This window comes from Taudactylus pleione, unplaced genomic scaffold (assembly GCF_031769625.1).
Source record: "Taudactylus pleione unplaced genomic scaffold, aTauple2 ptg000583l, whole genome shotgun sequence".
NCBI lineage: Eukaryota > Metazoa > Chordata > Amphibia > Anura > Myobatrachidae > Taudactylus > Taudactylus pleione.
Window position 1 is genome coordinate 2432501 of NW_028284985.1, and position 16504 is coordinate 2449004.

At 47.2% G+C, this 16504-nt stretch overlaps 1 protein-coding gene across 5 annotated transcripts in view; it reads right to left on the reverse strand.

Annotated features, from left to right (window-relative positions):
* The window catches only part of DAB2IP (DAB2 interacting protein), a 575200-nt gene that overhangs the window by 529414 nt on the left and 29282 nt on the right, over positions 1-16504 (reverse strand). Inside the window, exon 2 of one of the 5 annotated variants that reach the window (XM_088453573.1) lies at positions 8057-8105. The exons of the other annotated variants lie outside the window; for them this stretch is intronic. The gene's annotated coding sequence lies outside the window, so the exon portion shown is untranslated. The remainder of the gene's footprint in view (positions 1-8056; positions 8106-16504) is intronic. 5 annotated transcript variants of the gene reach the window in all.

Genomic DNA, 16504 nt, shown 5'->3' on the forward strand with positions numbered 1-16504 from the left:
GCTATTTAGCAGCTATTGAGCCCGTTTAAAAACACCAAATACCTTCAGTAACCCAAATCGGGGGGTATCATAGTAAACCCCCATGTCAGAGCATCTTTTGGGGGGTGTCAGGTTGATTTCCCCAAAACTGACAGGACTTTCCACTTGTTTAAGTTTCACCGGGTACCGTTTTCACGTCCTTTCAAATTGAATACGGGGATACGCGGGGTTGCGCCTGATACTTTTCCGCCTGCAAAACAGGCGAAGTAAGCGGAAAGTCCGGGAGGTGAAAAAGTATCGCGGGTGTGAATCAAATTGAATACGGGCCAATGTCGTTGATTGACAACATCTGCATAGAGGCCTTTCCTTTTCTTAAACACAGAAGTCCGGTCTGTCAATCCCTCTCTCATCACGGCACAAGACAGATATAGATCAACTAAAATGCTAAATAAACTGTCTTCATTTCTCCAGCACCTGAGCGCGGCGCGGCGCCTTTAAGGCTTCGTGTTTAGTGAATTATCAGCTGTAAGATTTTTATGTACTTAGCGAGTCCGAACAAGGCAGAATTATTCATAGCGAGAGCGATTACACAGAAGTTATGACTTTCAGCTTTTTAAAATCAACCAGCCAGCTCCTAAATAATATCTTGAGAGGTCAATGATCTGGACAAGCAACGCCGCACTAGAGGCAATTTCATCCTTGTTCATAAACTCTCCTCTGAATATGCAAATCAAAATTAGCTCCTATAACGTATGCCTAGGTGCTTCCTACGGTTAGTCGGTCCCAGCAATTAGATTACACATTTCCCATAAAGAAATATGTAGCCTGCAGTGTTTGAAGGGCATTCGTTCAGACATTAGAGCAATTACAAAATAAATAAAAAAGCTAGATTTAGATTTATTTAGGTTTATGGCTTATGTATACATTTATACACAATTGTGTTTATTTTTTGTCCAAGCAAATATAGCAATAGAAGATTAACTTCATCAGAGGCAGGCTGCTTAGGGGGGACAATGCGTATTTACCCCGGAAGGGCAGTTACTCCATAACAGTCAGGGGAATGCCCAGTGTTGTCCATCAGAGAGCTGGGGGGTTCCACCATGTACAATGATGGCTTCCCAACAAAGGCTTGACTCCATTCCAGTGCGCCGACATAAAACTGGTGGTTAAGGGCCTGATTCAGGGATGTACGCTGTAGCACAGACGCGGCAGCTTTGCTACGATATCCAAAGGTCGCAGGAGGCAGAAGTTACAGAAACAGATCTCCAAACATCGGAGAAATAAGTAAATATCAAATTCACATACATCTCCGAATATAAATCCCAGTCGAATGGGCCATACTACAAAACCTTTTCCCAGCTTTTGGCTCAGGTTTTCAATTCTATTGTGCAAGGAGAGAAATTTAATCCAGACATTACAAGGTCCCATTGTCTAGTAATCCACCAACCCAATAATAGTGTTCATTCTAGCACCCTGCAACCTATCACAATCCTTGCAGTTCCTCTCCCCTGCCTGGGGTGTCACTCTTTGCTCTGGTGACTCTTGCACACTTTGGTTTGTAACTCAGCAGTTTGTTACATCAGCTGAGTGTGCTAGAAGCACCAGAGCAGAGAGCGACACCCCAGACAGGAAAGAGGACCTGTAAGGTTTGTTATACTGTAGGTGCAGGACCACACCAAGTGCAGCAGTTATAGCCCTAAGGGCGGGAAGCCGTTTCCGAAGGTTTAACGCAATACATATTGTTCCCCATATGTAATAGAATGGTCCACAGAAGGTCTCTGCTGCGGACCGCTGGCACTGCAAGCCCCATACAATTCTATGGGGCTGTGATGTGCTGGTATACATTAAGCTAGAGAAAGCAAAACTCTCCAGGAGTTTCAGCACGATAGGCGATGCCATCTACAGAAACCCCCAGAGAGGGATCCTTGCCCCCGTGCAGCTTGTGCATGGCAAACCGACAGCTACGCAATAATAGTACTAATAATAATAATAATAATAGTAGTAATCATAAAGTCGTAAGTCAGAATTTCACTGCGACACCTCTATATCGGAGGAGCGGTCCCGGGCTGTAAGTTATCATGCATTCTTCAAAGCCCGAAACATGGATGTTAATCCTTTTGGAGATTTAATAAACTAAACAACCACTTGACTGAATTGTCAGATCCTGATCAAGTGCGTTTTATCCTCAAGACAAGCTCTAGATAATACCAGGAGAAACGTAAATCGCACTTCTTATTATATAAACTAATTCCTCTGCGGTATTACAGGTTATTGTAGCCGCTGACGTCCTTACAAGCTGTTCAAGCTTTATATCCGAACCCTCCACCAGCAGTTATGTAACCAATGGCCTGAGCTCCAACGTGATCTGTTTGGGCTTTGGTACAAATTGTCCCCTTTAACAAAAAAATGCTCGCTGACCTGAACCCTTGCCGAAAACCAGGTTGAATCCAAATGTTAAAATATAGGGCCTGATTCAGAGCCGGTCGCTATTTGCGCTCGCTCGTCCAGAAAATAGGGGTGGCTATTCAAATGAACCGTTCGCTGTTTGCGGTCTGTTCACACCTCTATGTCTGAACGAGCGTACAAAACTTGCGGTCGTTTTTTGGGAAACTACGCCCCCTGGCCGCTCGCATCCTACGTCATGTCCGCTATTTATTAGATTAATCGAGTACATCGAACAGGGTATGAGCTGCTCGCTATTCTTGTGGTTGGTTTTTGCTACCACAATCTTGCGAGCAGTTCTGACTATAAAATAACCCAGTGACGTGGTCAATGACGCTGCTGTTTTAATTTTGCACACCCATAAAACGCCCGTTTTGACCTTTAAGCACGCCTGCGTTCTGATCTCCACTCCCCGTTTTCAAGCACCTTCCCCTGTTACCACCCACATACGCCTCATCCTGTCACTCAAATTAGCAGGCATTCGCTGTTTTGCGAGCACACGATTTTCGACCGCACTGACTGGTTCGCGCATGCGTATAACGATCCATACGCATGCGCAGTTGGGCAAACATCGCTCGGAACGAACGAGCGGCCGCTTACGAGCGGCTCTGAATCAGGCCCATAGTTCAGATTAACTGGAACTAAAAAGAGAACGCTCGCTATTCGTAGGCGATAACATTATAACATCAACAAAACTGAATCAGGGGATGAAACTTCTTCCCCACATTATGATAAATGTTACAACTCAAGTTTGAAGTTTTACAGAGACACGTAGCGATTTGTTATTTATTTAGGTATCTGAATTACAAAAGAACATAAATTAAATAAATTGCATTCCTCTACATAACACTATTAAAGCTGGGCACACACTGACAGATACATTAGCCGATCAATTGATCGGACAATATTATCTGCTGCCCGTCGGCCGGTGTGTACCCGTGATTTGTCGGTGAACGTCGTCGTTCACCGACACGTCGCATTGGCTGTGCTGCCCAGCCGATGGACAGATATGTCTGCAGACCACCCGTACACACACAGCGGCAGCCGCGTTGTGAGGGGCGGGACACGCCCACCGGGTCCCACCCCCCGGGCCGGGACCCGAGGGCACAAGAGGATGATGGCCGTTCAGTGTGTTTGAACGACCATCATCTGAAGATATATCTGTCAGGTGTGTACCCACCTGTAGTGTGACTTAGGGGGTCATTCAGACCCGCTCGCGAGCAGCAGTACGCTCGCAAGCGGGTCGATGTTCCCCACTGCGCATGCGCACAAAGGAGGGAGCTCCGTCGTGCGCATGCGTGAGACCCGGGGAGCGACGGGCTCTCCATCACTCCGGGTCTCGCACCAAAGGGGGCGTGCTGTCGATGTTGATTGACAGCACGCCCCCTTTGGTGGGCGTGCCGGGGGCATGCCTGCCAGACGGTAGGCGTTCCCATGGGAACGCCTACCGTCTGAAGCCGGCCCCACTGACATCACTAGTCATGTCAGTGGGAGTGATTTTGGCTCTGATAGAGCCAAAATCACTCCAGGGCTTGTGGCAGGGAGACCCTACCGCAGGGTCTCCGTTGCAAGTCCGATGGTCGTGATGGTCAAGACCATCGCGACCATCTTTTTGGCCGCTCGCATATGCTGTGGGTGGTCACCCACAGCTATACGAGCGGCCAGGAGGCCGCTCCATTTTCATGGAGGAGGGCCCTGATTCAGAGCGAGAGCTCTGGTCAGAGCGTTCAGCTCTGAATCAGGCCCTTCATTTTATGGATCCCTGTCTATACTTCATGGTTTGGCAGAATTCGCGTCACTGGGATGAATATGTTCTGCCCCAGAAGTTGAATTTATTATAAACATTGTCAGTCCGATTCCCGGCTCCCTACCAGCCATCCCTACAAAACACTCTGATGTAACTCTGTCTGGAACAAGAATAAACCATTGTGTTTAACAAAGAACCATATAGTATTGAGAACTAGGGCTCGCCATCCTGGCTACACAGCCTAGGCACAATGGGGTTTATGCATCAAGCAGTGAAAAGTCTGGAGAAATGGACCAGTGGAGAAGTTGCCCATAGCAACCAATCAGCTCCTACCTATTATTTTATAGACTGTACTTGATAAATGCTACTTCAAAGCTGGTTGGTTGCTATGGGCAACTTCTCCACTGCATGATCCATAAACCCCATTGTGTCACCGGATGTCAGCCCAAGTCTAAAGAGAGGATGTGCGCCCAAGTGCTCTGGTTCCTACCCCGATTTCCCAGAAGCCTCAGTCTACCACATACCAACCATTAGATTGAACCTAGAAAATTGGGAAGAGTTAATAAAAGGAAAACTGGCATTATATCTATCTACACTTACCCAGTTATGGAAGCACCCACACTTCCTATTGGGGTATGCTTCTAAATATCAAGAGCTGTGAGTTACGGAAGGGATCAAGACATTTCCTCTCATCATGAGAAGCTTTGCCCGAATGACTTTGTAGATTAACCTGACGCACACACTTCAATTTATTTATATACAGCTAAAAGGGATTTATTCAATCTCAAGACAACCAGCTAAAATAAGGCGGCTAGCACAATCTGAGAGGGTATGCTCTTATTCTGCTGGAAGATGGGGGGCTACCTCCCCTGTACAGGGCACGCTACCGTCCCCTGTCCACTACATAGAAGCATTTGAATTGACAACGAGAGTGTCTTTGGGTCAGGAGGGATGATATCTGCCAAAGCTTCAATTAACATTGCGGTGAACGAATACCTGTACAAAATATATACCAGAGGGGTGGTTTATGGCCCCCTCCCAATTGCACAGAAATCACCCTCAATCATCCCAACACTGGAGATACCGTGGAAACACACCTGACAGGACTGTCCCCTTACATCTGGCTATCGGAACGATATTTTCTGTCTAATAACACAATTATGTAACGTCCAGATCACACGTGACCTTGGTCATCAATTAGTAATAGACTGACAGAAAGCTGGGGGCTCACTGTGCAATAAAAATCACAGCCAATTCTGGCTGCCCGGTCCCATTATCGGGCAGTGTGCACCCAGCGCCTGGGGCCGACGCTTGTTCCATGACCAGCACTTATCCTGCAGCAAACGAAGTGTGTACAGAGATCCTCCGTGAATTGTAAAATGTCACCTCAACGATCTTTAGGGACATTTAAATTGGTCAAACAGGAACAGATGATTGAACAGCGTGCACACTGGACATTGGATGTTCTCTGGATCCTTTCAGCTCAAAGAAAAAACAAATGGCGGATTGTTACGCTAATCTGTCGGTTCTTATTACCATCACGGCCAAATTCCTGTTATGGCCTGGGGGAAATCCTGCACCACCTGCAATTGTGGATATTAACAGAATATGGGGAAAAAAAAAGGAAACATGCTTTCTTTTTTTTTAATTAGTCCTCCGGGGTCCGAACACTGGATGTTTGTTCCTCTGCATGATTTCTGTGTTGCCTGCAGGGGTACACACTTACAGTAGGTCACCCATAAAGGCCTAGGGCAGGGGGGTCCATGCTAGGACATTGGGGCTATCCTAAACCTCCCGTCTTTCTTAGTTAATTTCACAGTTTGCTCCTCAGTATATTGTTACTGCAACACTGACACAAGCAGGTACCAGCTAATGGGTACTGGCAGGAAGAGGTCTCATCAGCGCCCAGGTTACAGAGAGTAGGGGCCCATCTTTCAGTAACACAACCGGCACATTACCCACCTCTCACAGGGTCTAGTCACAGATTGGAGGAATAGCCTTAAGCTGGCCACACACTAGACCAACTTTCATCCAACTAGTTGATTGGTTGGAATGAAAATCTGGTAATGTATGGGAGTAACTGATGATCAGCAATTTGCTCCTAAATGCCAGAAAACAGATGAAAATGGCATCAGACAAGTTTGTTAAATGTCTGATCTAATAACAGTTTTTGTCCATTTTCCGGCGTTTGGGAGCAAATTGCTGATTGTCATTTGCTTTCCTACCTTACCAGATTTTCATTCCAACCAATCATCTAGTTGGCTGGTTGGATGTAAGTTGGTCTAGTGTGTGGCCAGCTTAACTGTTACAATGTATCTCCTCCTCACACTACAATCATCAACCACATCTGAGGGAAGAACGGAAACTCCATATTATAACAGTACAGAGTCTGACAGGAGCTCTTTCTCCTTAACTTAAATATAGTTCTTATTTATGAGGGGGGGGGAGATAACAAAGGAGACTGCTCCCTAATTAGCATGTATAGAATGACCGCTGTGATTAAAGGGCTCTTTCACAAGTTATAATTTCCCGGGTGTGGGGAGCTCTGATTACCGGTATGAAGGGGAGATCACTAGCAGAGCGTTATATCACCCTGTGTTCATTCATTATTCCTGAAGTTTTAAATATCAGGCTTGGGCAATATGTGGCTGTCAAGTTGGAGTGGAACTACAAGTCCCAGCTATCTTGACAACATTATTTTATACGCATTTTGACAACAACCTATAAATCAAGACGATTAGAATGTCAACAAAACGGTGAGTCCCAGTGGTGCAGCATCCTCACTTACCTGGTAGTAGCTCCAGCGTTGTCTTCTGGGTCAGGCAGTCATCTGATCTATCCCCAGTGAGTACGCTTCCCCTACCCCTAATTCTAACCCTCCCCCTATTGCCTACCACAGCCTAAACGATCTATCTGCCAATTTAGCGGGTATGCAGGATTAAATGAATGGTGATTAGCATACAGTAAGTAGTATATAAGTGTCATTAGGGGGGCTGTCCAAAGGGTTCTGTAAGAAATCCCCACATTATTACCCAAAAATAGAGATTTTGCAAATTTATTTCGCCTGCCCTAGGCTGGAGAAAAGTTTTCTCCAATTTTTAGGCAAAAAACGGACATTTTCGCCATCGTTGGCAAATTAGGCCGCAAATCGGCTGATCGCGGCCGATAAGCAAACGACCATAGTCTCCCTAATCCTAAATGTGATAGAGTACCAACCAATCAGCTCCCTTGTCATTTTCCAAACACAGGCTGTAACATGACAGTTAGTAGCTGATTGGCTGGGAGTTTATCACTTTCCAGAGCTTAGTACATCTCCCCCACAATGTGGTATATAAGGCTATGATTCACTAATAAATCAGTGAGGAGAGACGGAGGCGGCCGGGCCAGTGACAGGAGATGGCCCAGCAGCAGCTCTCTGGTGAGAATACAAAAGCCTGGGCTCAGGAGATGGCAGTGTAACTCGGTGCAGGGAGAGGGCCATATATCAGCCCCATGCTCTGCACCTAGTGTAGCTACGCCCTTGCCTGTGAGTGGCAGCTGGTCTGCCAATGATTGGAAGATGTGTACGACGACACAATCCTTTCAGTAGATCTTTTCAGCAGATGCAGATCTGAGACCTGCTGTACAATTGGACAGCTGTGCAGGCATACTGTATATTGGGTGTTGGATCTGCGTCCAGGTTTCCAGTAGGATTGTGTCACCAGTCTGGTGTGGAGTTGGCTCCCCGGAGGATCGGACAAGTGTGTGCCCGTCTTACGTCATGCAGCGTTATATCAGATGAATAATTAGCTTTATTCATTGTTTCTAAATTAAAAACTGCATATAAAATGGAGGGAGGTGTATGAAGGGTTAAGGGTGACAGGCCAAAATGTGTTATATAGTCCTTACCTGAAGACGTTATTCAGATTCTTTTTCTGAAGATGTTTCTGTTCAGGACCTTATTGGAAGATGTAATGAAAAGTCTGTATCAGTAGTTGTTATCCAAAGTCGCTTAAATAAATCAGGAACTACACAGAGAGTATCAATGTAGGAGAAAATGTCACCACAAAATGGCTGCCAGTAGCTGGGCACCCTTTATATAGGGCTTTGACCTGTAATGTGACATTACACTACATGCAGGCATCAGCTAGAGATGGCTATAGCCACAATATGGCTGCCAGTAGCTGGGCACCCTTTATATAGGGCTGTGACCTGCACTGTGACATCACAATACATGCAGGCATCAGCTAGAGATGGCTATAGCCACAATATGGCTGCCAGTAGCTGGGCACCCTTTATATAGGGCTGTGACCTGCACTGTGACATCACAATACATACAGGCATCAGCTAGAGACGGCTGTAGCTTAGATCAGCTCTGGGCCCAGATGACCTGCAGCAGCGCTGTGGTGAGAATAGAAAAGCCTGGGCTCAGAAGATGACAGAATACCTCGGTGCAGGGAGAGGGCCGGGCCCCAGAGGTGGCATTGGCCCTGTAGCACCTGCACTCTCTGCACCTACTGAACAAGGCAGACACAAGAAGTTCACAGTTATTAGTTCCAGATGTGTGAATGAGCCGCCATCCTATGCTGCACTGTAACCCTGAGGTGAGCATCATCAGTACATATGCATCTACACATGCTGCACTCTTCTGTCCTATGGGTGTGGTACGAATGGTTGACATTCAGAAGGTGGGCACCAGAATGTCGACAAGGGTGTAAGGTCAACAACCAATATGTCGACACTTAAGCCGACTTAATTAAAATGTTGACATTTAACAAATCAATGTTTTTGTTTTATTTCATTTATTTTTTAGCCTAACTAATCAACAAAAAAACATCCTGGTGTCGACATTAAATGTCAACATTCTGAATATTCTGAATGTGTCAGCATTTTAACCATGTCAACCGAATTGTATATTGACATTGTTTGTCGGCCACGTCAAAAGTCTAAACATGTCGACATTGTGCTGTTGACATTCTGACTGTCAACCTTTTGAATGTCTACTAGCTGCCTGGATACCTTTCAGTGTTGTCCTGACATACCCATGCAGCTATCTGGTAAAATATTACCTCCCTGTCTACTAGAGGCAGCTCATGCTCCTCCCTCCTACACTGGAGGCAGCCGACGCTCCTCCCTCCTACACTGCAGGCAGCTGACGCTCCTCCCTCCTACACTGCAGGCAGCTCATGCTTCTCCCTCCTACACTGCAGGCAGCTCATGCTTCTCCCTCCTACACTGCAGGCAGCTCATGCTCCACCCTCCTACACTGGAGGCAGCTCATGCTCCTCCCTCCTACACTGGAGGCAGCTCATGCTCCTCCCTCCTACACTGCAGGCAGCTAATGCTCCTCCCTCCTACACTGCAGGCAGCTCATGCTCCTCCCTCCTACACTGCAGGCAGCTCATGCTCCTCCCTCCTACACTGGAGGCAGCTCATGCTCCTCCCTCCTACACTGCAGGCAGCTCATGCTCCTCCCTCCTACACTGCAGGCAGCTCATGCTCCTCCCTCCTACACTGCAGGCAGCTCATGCTCCTCCCTCCTACACTGCAGGCAGCTAACGCTCCTCCCTCCTACACTGCAGGCAGCTAACGCTCCTCCCTCCTACACTGCAGGCAGCTAATGGCGCATGCACACATGCATGGTTTCACTGTGTGGCGTCATCTTCCCAAAGATTTCACTGGGAAGATAAGGCGGCAGAGAAGGGGGGAAAACACTTGCCAGCACATCCTAAAATGCGGGGTTTGTGGAGTTCCTCAGCTCAGAGGAGGGGTCCTTCTGCACACAGGCCCCCGCTGGCACCAAACAACAGTAAGGGCTCGATCCAATTCTGATCGAAACACTGGCAACGGTAAGCCAATTCTCCCGATCTCACCCCGAACTCGCACTATTTTGTACGCAGTCCTATGGGGCTGCAGACAAAAATCTGCAAGTCCAGAAGTACCGTAAGTGCGGCACACAGGCGCACTTACTCGTGGGTGCCCGTCAGTCGCGCCTATTTGGTTCGAGCCCCAAGAGTCCAACTTTACAGCGCAATGGAATATGCTGGTGCTATAGGATTAAAGGTGAATGAATAAAATACAACACACTGGCATCAACTTGTGTTTTGCTTGTGCTATAAAACGGACTATAATAAAATAAAAACATTCTTCGTTTATACCGCTCCGTATTTATGGTCCTTGAGAGAAGATGTACAAATGAATACGTGGATTTGCCTTTGAGCCCCGGTTGCCGACGAGCAGAACAAAACTTTGTCTCTATTCCTCCTTTCCCTGCGTCTTCTGATGGGAACAATCGGAAACAAACCTTACACCCCCATCCTCCTCTTCTTATTCCTGCTCTAAACTTGCCATTATTTGCAAAGTATCAGGAGCAGAACTAAACTTTGTCTCTATTCCTCCTTTCCCTGCGTCTTCTGATGGGAACAATCGGAAACAAAGCTTCCACACACCCCCGGGATCCTCCTCTTCTTATTCCTGCTCTAAACTTGCCATTATTTGCAAAGTATCAGGAGCAGAACAAAATGCCAACAGCAACCGCAGAGCTCGTCAAGGCCGGAAGAGTCGCTCCAGCGAGAAGGGTGACTCAGCGAGCAGTAACGAAGCTATCCTTCCCAGAGCTGGAAATATAAAGCATCTGTTCCTATCACACACTGCAAGCACATAACTATATGCATTACATCTTATATTATGGATGGGAACGGCGTCGGTGATACAAAAATGGTTACTAAGGGAGAGTGGAAGAGATTATTATCTGGACTATCACTACAATACAGACTCCGATACATAATATCCATCACTATAACACTTATCCAGGCTGTAGGAAAAGTGCCGGCTGCAATGGCTTTGAGTAATGGGTTATTCACAAGAATGTCAAAAAAAATACAAATAAACAGATGCGATGTAAAGAGGGAATTCGGGAAGGTGCACAGCGCTCACAAAGAATTAACCGCTTGTATTTCGCTCCAAGGCGACCGCCATAACTGTCGCTATTAGTGAAGTATGGTGAGCACTGGGTGACCGAGATAGAATCCAACTCTTTGGCCCCCCCAGCAGGAAGGGCCCCTTAGGATGGCTGCAAGACTAATGCAACCATAGGTCAACAGGGGACATCCCTGGCCACGTTTACGAGCATGCCCAATAATGATCCTAGCACGTTCAAAAGAATCATATTCGGTCATTGGGGTACTTTCTCAGCCAATGGGCGGAATTCAATTGATTACGCGGTCCGGATCTCCCGTCTAAAGTGATAGGAGATCGCGGGCCGCCATTCAATTGCTGCCGTTCTTCGCGCTGATCGCGCCCATAGAGGTCAGGTTTAGCCGCGTAAAGCAGCTAAACCCGACCAAAGTGCTGGGCGCGATCGCGAAAAGTGATGTTGCGAAAAGTGACATGTTTGGGTGCCCAAACATGTCACTTTTTGCACATTTCAGCTCTCATCCCCCAGGGGCTGCGAGCTGAAATGTAGCGCTTGCCAGCTGATCGCGCCCGACTGGAGCAAGAATAGAATAGCTCCGTCGGGCGCGATAGGGGATAAAAACAATTGAATTCCGCCCAAAATGGCCAATCGTAATTTTTGCCTAGTGGAAACTGGATTTTTTCCACCATTTTAATCACCTTTCCCAGAAAACTAATGTCACTTTGGTTTTCACATAATGTTGCCAAAGGTGAATGGATTGTCCTTATCTGAGCGTTCTGGCTACAAGCGCTCAAGTTGCACAATTTAGCTCATTTAGAAACGCGTTACGCAAGATCTTAAATCAGAAGACACAAAAGGACTCTCCAATCGAAGGTTCGCGTCACGTAAGTAACAGCAGATATAATAATTATGTTACCGCTGTAGTAACGTGTAGGACCTGTAACACGGAGAATGAACTCCCAGTGCGATTTCCCGAGGGTCTCATAAATTCCGCCTGGCCCCACATTATGGAACCCATCACTTGGTAATTTAATAAAAAAAAATAAAAAAAAAAAAAGTATTGGGAAATATTTATTAGAGGTTAAAACACCAAATCATAGCAAGTATTTTATAGATTTGCCGAAAGGAGGTAATAAAACTGTCCCTCCCTCGATTTATAGGGGTTCGGGAGAATATTACAGATTCAGTGCGTTTTGGCATTCACAAGGATAGGTCACAGGGTTACCCCAGTGCCGTGTTCAATCAAATTAAAGCCATATATATCCAGGAGGACATTCCCGCACAGATCAGAGTTATAGCAGTTACTAAACCAAGGTCTGAAATCATCGGCACATTACTGACCTGTGGGAATGAAAGCTGAATGAACGCATTACGCGGCAGATCCAGCCCTGCGAATCGCCGGCATTAGGGTCCATTATTAGGAACGTCAGGGGACCTTTTTAACTAATTGTTACTCAACCCCGTGACGGAGGCAACAGCAGAACGTTGTCACACTCGGTGCCATCACAAAAGTTTGTAAAGAGGATTTATCGTTAGCAGTTTGCGATGAGCAGCTGCAGGTTGTGTATGAGACAATTACAAACTGGGCATTAGTTTTAGCTTTGCCCCCCTGTTAATACCCTTACCCACTGGCATGAAGATGGTTTTTGAGGTTGGTAAAAACATGTAAATGGGTAAAAAACCTATTGGTTCTATTTACCTCCATTAACCCCTCGGCCTGTGATCAGGAGCAGATTTAGGTCCTGTTTCCCAGTAGCACGCAATAGCGCACACAGCAGTGTCTACAGGAGTCCGTGACTTTCTGCAAATGCCGCTACACACTCCTTCCTTCGTGTACACCCGTGTGTCCGAATGTGCAAGGATTGAGACACGCACTTTTAGCGCCCGTGTACGCTGTAATACTGATTGGTACATTATAAGCCACCGTTGGTTGTGTCATAAAAACTTTCACCTGCCCCACGACAGGTGCAGTTACTCCATCTGACCATGGGCCTCCTATGCCTGCGGCTGTGTGCGCTTAGGAATGCCGCCGCTGGTAGTGACACACCCACAACACCACTCCCATACTCCTTCACACCATGGCCGCAAGCAACGGGTGAGGCGTGCGGTCACTGGCGCTTCTTGATGCCTCCAGGTAACTAGTAGGGATAGCCATTGAGGGTTAGCAGGTCTGATGTCGACAAGTTTCAACATCAAGAGGAGGCCACCAATGGTGACCATTGGCAGCGGAGGCTCGATGGTTACTGCTGGCCCCATGCATGGGCGCCATCTGCACAAAAGTTAAACCATCGATGGCTCAACCAGATGGCAGAGCGGTCAGTAGCCAACCCTAGTAACCAGCTTAATTCACAGAGGGCCTGATTCAGAGCCGGACGCTCTGACGGAGCGCTCGCTCTGAATCAGGGCGTCTTGTTTTTTTTTTTTTTTTATGGAGCGGCCTCCTGGCCGTTCGCATTGCTGTGGGTTGCCACCCACAGCTAATGCGAGCGGCCAGGATGATGGTCGCGATGGTCAAGACCATCGTGACTATCGGGCTTGCGACGAGACCCTTGTGGTAGGATCTCGTGGCCGCAAGCCCTGGAGAGCTTTTGGCTCAAACAGAGCCGAAAGCTCTCCCACTGACATCACTTGTGATGACAGTGGAGCCGCCCACAAACGGTAGGCGTTCTCATGGGAACGCCTCCGTCTGGGCAGCCACCCCCCCGGCTCGCCCACCAAAGGGGGCCTGCTGTCACTCAACATCGACAGCACGCCCCCTTTGGTGCGAGACCGGAGCGGCGGCTTGCCCGTCGCTATTCGGGTCTCGTGCATGCGCAGGACAGAGCCGGCTCCGTCGTGCGCATGCGCTCTGGGACACCATCGACCCGGTTGCGAGCGCTCAGCGCCTGCGACCGGGTCTGAATCATGCCCAGAGCTCTCAACTCTCCCAATACAGGCAGGATGGCCCAGTCCACGCAGCCAGGACATTTGCTGGGAACGATGGGAGGTGTGCCTGCACCATATCCTATTACAAATCTCATTGGGACAAGGACTTATACCGCATGAAGCTGAATGCTCCTATTACAGTGAGAGTATCTCCCCGCTCCGTACAGGACGCAGCAGATTTGCAGACTAAGACCCCGAATCACAATACCAACCAAAATGAAATAAGTTACAGAGCCCTCCGATGTATGCGAGATTACAGCGACGGACTAATAGCGACAAAGCGGATTGAATAAAATCCTCTGTAAAACCGCGTTATCCATCCAGGCGGCGCAAACAATAAATAATGAAGGATTTTAATTCCTTACTACCTAAGTCTGGATGTATTGTGCAGAAAGGCATTCGCTCCCAGCTGCAGATCTCATTCCTCTAGCTGTAAATAAAATTATATACATATTTCATGGCAAGCTCAGTACTGCAACTCACAAGGAAAGTTACCTTCATCCCAGTCAGACCTCCGGGGATTGAGGTAATGCTTTATCCATTGGATTAATTGATTATCTCACTACAGCCGTCATGTGTACATGGAAGGAAACAAGTGAGGAATGGCTTGTAGGGCTCTTAGCAAATGTACAAACAAGGCAATGTCACTTCACGACCACTAGGGGGTGCTGAGGTGCCCTACATTCAATCCCCTATTTATGGAAACTGGGGCACAGTGAGCTATGCAAAAAAGTAGATGTTCTGTGACAAACAGACTAGGAAAATACCAGGGAGGATATAGGAGTGTATGTATTAAAGATCCACAATACGGCCAAGAGGAGTGGTCTGCAGGCCCACCTACTACAATTGCTGGTGTTAGGGCTATTGCATCTGGGCGTTACATAATTCTATCTTCAGTCATTCCACTAAATCACAGGCTCTCAAACTCGGTCCTCAGGACCCCAAACAATGCATGTTTTCCAGGTCTCCTCACAGAATCGCAAGTGAAATAATTAGCTCCACCTGTGGATCTTTTAAAATGTGCCAATGAGTAATGAATACACCTGTGCACCTGCTGGGTGACCTGCAAAACGTGAACTGTGTGGGGTCCTGAGGACTGAGTTTGAGAACCACTGCACTAAATGAAAGACACAGGGGGAGATGTACCAAGCCTTGAAAAGTGATAAAGAGGGGAATGATAAGTGATAACCAATCAGCTCTTAACTGTAACTTTAGAGGCTGTGTTTGAACTATGACAGTTAGGAGCTGATTGGTTGGTACTTTGGCCATTTGGTGGCACACTGAGGGCGGGGACGGGGCGGGGACGCACGAGCGCATCGTGACTCCGCCCCCTCTTCACAATGCTGTTATTTTCAGCATTGTGAAGCAGGGGGCGGGACCACGATGACGCGATTCTGCGCGAATCGCGTCACCGGGCCCCCCGCTGCGGGGGTTTCCGTTTTTTTCAGGGGGGAGGTCGGGAGGTTCGCAAGCTTCCGGGAGGCTTGTCTGCCTTTCCGGGGGGCCGGGAGAGGCACCCGAAAATCGGGAGGCTCCCGGCCAAATCGGGAGGGTAGGCAAGCCTGCATTACATTGACCATAAATAATTTGATTTGTTGCTGGACCACCAACCTGAGGCACCCCTGCAAGTGTCCTGAGGCACCCCAAGGAGCCACCGTGCACAGTTTGGGAACCACTGATATAGACTAATAATCCCTGTGCAAATCCCTGCGTTCCTCCATAGAGACCAATAAATCCCTGTGCTGCGTTCCTCCATAGAGACCAATAAATCCCTGTGCTGCGTTCCTCCATAGAGAAAGGCTGTGCAGAGCCCTGAATGTCACACACGTATAATGTACAGGAACAGTCACCTTAAGCACCATCCTGCAACCTCAGGCCGGACAGTTATGGAGTATTCCCTGCAGGCCCCATAACACACGGTTTACAATTAATGAAACAACTGAAAAACCCCTATTTATTCATGATATGGACAATAAACACGATTAAGGAGCAATACATCACTTTCTTAAACAAAAATAAATCATTGACAGACACAAATATTACATTTACTTTGGTATTATTAATACTTCTAAACATCTCGGGACCTGGAGAGAGAGATTGAGTAGGATTTATTTATTATGTGCTTTGTACACAGGTCCCTCTGACATCTATATTATTCTGGCTGCCTGAACCAATTTGACAAAATAAATATGCTGTATAAAAGAGTCTAAATCACTCAAGGTTGTTTATGTAGATCAAAGCGGCCATAAAAACATATTCTAAAAGCAAAAAACGCACTGCGCGCCTCGCTGTAAATAACACAATTGCCAGAAATAATATCATACATAGGAAGGTACATGTTTTATTGGATGGAGTTGAAGGTAACACAACCTCTGAAATGTACAGTGTACAGACTATTGGGACCTATTTCTGCACGTTTTAAATCGGCAAATGAATGATAATTGTGCATTAAACAGGTAATAATCAAACTGAAGGTGTCATGTAAAATAATTGGGCACCCGTCCAAGCCGATTTTT